Below are 4107 nucleotides of genomic sequence, written 5' to 3' on the forward strand. Positions count from 1 at the left end.
AAACAGGCCACTGACCTCTTCCAATGACTTGTCTAATCTTGGTAGACACTTGGTTTTGCAAACCCTATTCTGTTTGGTCATTTACCTTTTTTCTTAGTGATTGTAAGAGTTCTTTACATATCTAAATATATTCATGTGTCTCTTTTGTACATTGCAAAATTTTCTCCCATTAACTCCCTTCATTTAACTTTAGGATCACTGGATTTTGTAGTTGCTTAGGAAGGTCTTCCTTAATCCAAGTTTATAAAAACTATTATTGTTTATGTTTTCTTAAAATGCTTATGAGTACACTATAAGCACCATGTGGTATTATTATTATATGTTTAGTTCTTGCCTGTTTCAAGTATAAATTATATTTTGTATGTGTTGTGGTACCCACTTTCTCAATTTCGTTTTTAGAGTATTTGATCATTTGCTCAGTTATTTGAAATACCACAAATAGGAGTACACTATTCTGTGCATTTTTTACAACTAAATAGTATATGTAGAGGATAATTTCATGTTGGTCTACATAGATCTACATGATTTGCAATTGTTATATTATTAATTCCATTATCAACTTATTTTGTAATATAGTTAACCAGCCCCCTATTTAACATTTAGATTTTGTCTAGCATTAGGTTACTACAAACAGTGGCACAATAAGTATTTTAATTTGTTTCATTATGCACCTGTGTGCATGACTATCAGTAGAATCAATTCCTAGGGGTTGAAGTATAAGTTATGAAAGTATGTGTACTTTTGAGGGATGCCTAGTTGGCTCAGTCGGTTAAGTGTCTGACTCTTGGTTTCACCTCAGGTCATGATCTCATGGGTACCGGGGTTTGAGCTCTGCATCAGTCTCTGTGCTGACAGTGTGGAGCCTGCTTGGGATTCTCTCTCTCCCTTTCTGCCCCTCCCCAACTCACATTGTCTCTGTCTCTCTCAAAATAAATAAATAAACTTTAAATTTTTTTTAGAAAAACTTAAGGAAAAAAAGTATGTGTACCTTCTAAAGATAGAGAGGTTTATACTCCCACCAATGATGTATGGGACTGCCTTTTTCCAGCCTGTGTGTATTTTCTCACTTACTGATTTTGCAAGACCATCTGATATATCTGATAGGTGAAAAATGGTGTTCGTGATTTTAACTTCTATTTCTTTCATTTTCAATGAGATTGGGCATCCTTTTATGTGGTGGAACCACTTTTTTTGTTTTGTTCTTTTGGGTTTGTTTTGTTGGTTTTTTTTTTTTTTTTAATAAATTCCTTATCTGGGTCTTTTGCACATTTTCTAAGACCTTTGTCTTACTGGTCAGTAATGATTTCGATTGAATGATGAGGCCCTTCTCTTATACACTGAAAGTATTTCTTCACGTTGTGGTTTCTAATTTTCCTTTTTATGCTTTCTGCTGTGTAGAAATGTTTTTAATGTAGTCATGTGCATTAGTGTTTTTTTATTTATGGCTTCTGGGTTTTAAGTATTACTTAGAAGGACCTTCCACAGCCTCCCTCCCTTTTTTTAATAAAGAATGCTTCACAAATTTATGCATCATCCTTGCACAGAATCCATGCTAGTTTTCTCTGGATCATTCCAATTTTAGTATATGTGCTGCCAAAGCGAGCACCTTTCCACCTCTTAATATTCATTTTGAAAAAATCTCCCACTTAAGTGTTTACATTTAAATTATTTTACATTTTTTATTTTTTTTAAGTTTTTATTTATTTTTGAGACAGAGAGAGACAGAGCATGAATGGGGGATGGTCAGAGAGAGAGGGAGACACAGAATCTGAAATAGGCTCCAAGCTGTCAGCACAGAGCCTGACGCAGGGCTCGAACTCACTGACTGCGAGATCACGACCTGAGCCGAAGTCGGATGCCTAAACGAATGAGCCACCCAAGCGCCCCAAATTATTTTACATTTTTTAAAGTTTATTTTCAGAAAGAGAGAGTAGGGGAGGGACAGAGAGAGAGAGAGAGAGAGAGAGAGGGAGAGAGAGAATCCCAAGCAGGCTCCATGCTGTCAGTGCAGAGTCTAACATGGGGCTGAAACCCACAAACTGTGCTATCATGACCTGAGATGAAATCAAGAGTCAGACGCTTAACTGACTGACCACCCAGGCACCCCTACGTTTTTACATTTAAATTTCTAAGTCATTTGGAATGGACTTAATGTCGAGTTATAACTTTATTTCAGCTGTCCCAACCATTTATTAAATAATCGATCTCTTCCAAACTGCTTTGAAACTATCCTATATTAATTCCCTTAAGTATTTGGGGCTCCTTCAGGACCCTCTATACCATTTTAGTATTTTACTAATTTAGTAATATTGGTTCGACAAAATCAAACTTTTTTAATGATTGTGGCTTCATGATACAGTATCAAGAATTAGAGCCTTGGTCCATTAATCAATATCTATTGAGCAAATACAGTCTTCGTTTTAAGATGGACATGAAGAAAGTTCAGGTTCCATGCCTGCCCTCTTGAAGACAAGAAAGACACTGGTGCCCTGGTAAACCCATGAGTGTCCTCTAATCTACAGTTCAGTGACTGGCTCCACAATGGCTTCAGTGGCACTCACCCAAGTTGAAGAGATAAAGGTGTTGCTGGAAGTAGGGGGCAAGGTCTTCTTGATCTTGGGGACAGCTCGGGCCATCTCCAGCTCTTTTCTTCCCCAGTATGGATTATGTCTCTGTATAGACTTCTGATATGCATATTCATATGCCCTAGGGAAAAGTATTTGGGGACATTCAGAATTAAAGGCCACTATCTGATATTTCTTGCTTTGGATCTGGCCACAGCAACAGCCTAGCCTGCTTATCTCCAAAGCCTGTGCAAAATATCCTAAGCAGCTAAGTCACCAAATCACCCTGCCCGTGTCCGTTGTATGAATACAGAAAAAAGCTAAACATTTTGTTCACTCTTCTCAAAATAGCAACAGTGTAACAATCCACTCCCCCAGATAATTGGCTTTAATAATGCCTCAAAGAGACAGCAAGATTAAACACTTAGATGCTACCCCGCAGGGAACTCTGAAAAAAAAATCCACGAATTGTTCAAGATTTAATTTTCCCCCATTCCCCCTAGCACCTCCCCCGCCTGCCCCCCAGCAGTCTGACTTCTATCTTACTCCAAATAACAGGAGAGATATAAGATAAACAAACAGGTTCTCAGCAGTTGTGGGATGGAAGCCCTGAGTAAGGCTAAAACAAAACCGCAAAAGTTAAGCTCTTTCAAGAAAATCAGCAAGTGACAAATAACATAAAAGATAATAGCCAGTGACTTAGCTCCAGCAACCTGAAAAAGATCACAGGACGTCTGGCATCTTCTGCTCAGAACAAAATTCAGAGGGCTCGAGAAACCCAGTGTAATTACTATTAAGATTTTCCAGAAGTCTGGTGGGATTTTGCTTCTCCTTTCCTCCTTTTTGGGGAAGCATTTCCCAAATTCAAAGTGTAAAGCATTTTAGAACTGGTTCCATCAACTAGAGGGATTTAAGTCAAAAACAAGACAACTGGCCACAAATGGAGTCACTTATGCTAAGCCCCATGCCATCAGACTGAGACTTAGTTTCAGCCTTCCCAGAAATGGAATCTTAAAATTACTCACTCAGGAATCACCTCACCGGTACTAACTAGGTAACCTGCCTGATGGACACCTGCTATTCCCTAAAGGAAAATAGCCTTGTTTCAACCAGCCCACTTCTTTGCCCAGTACAACTTCCTTGTTCCTACTCCCTTCTGCCTATAAAAGTTTTCCATTTGTACCATTCCTCAGAGTTCCTTTCTACCTGCTGGGTGAGATGCTGCCTGGTTCATGAATCATTGAATAAAGCCAATAGGATCTTTCAAATTTACTTTTTTTTTAATGTTTGATATAAATATACATCTAGATAGATGAGGGATGAATGGATGGATGGATGGATGGATGGACAGAGAGAGAGAGATAGATGGATAGATAGACAAATAGAGATAGGATATACATCTAAATTTTTAGACGCATCATCAATTTGAAAGAAGTATGAAAGAGTCATGAAAAGAATTAGAAGAAAGGAAGAAGGAAACAAGAAAATAACTATGGGTGTAGAACAGGTTCTATGAACTGCTGAGCTGGTGTGTGTGTCAGTA

General features: G+C 38.1%; 1 non-coding gene across 1 annotated transcript; it reads right to left on the reverse strand.

Annotated features, from left to right (window-relative positions):
* Nucleotides 1-1499: 1499 nt before the first annotated feature.
* On the reverse strand, nt 1500-1606 carry LOC122237479. The gene has a single exon (XR_006216093.1). It is a non-coding gene; the product is annotated as a U6 spliceosomal RNA (small nuclear RNA).
* Nucleotides 1607-4107: the final 2501 nt, after the last annotated feature.

Source organism: Panthera tigris, chromosome A3 (genome assembly GCF_018350195.1).
Source record: "Panthera tigris isolate Pti1 chromosome A3, P.tigris_Pti1_mat1.1, whole genome shotgun sequence".
Classification (NCBI taxonomy): domain Eukaryota; kingdom Metazoa; phylum Chordata; class Mammalia; order Carnivora; family Felidae; genus Panthera; species Panthera tigris.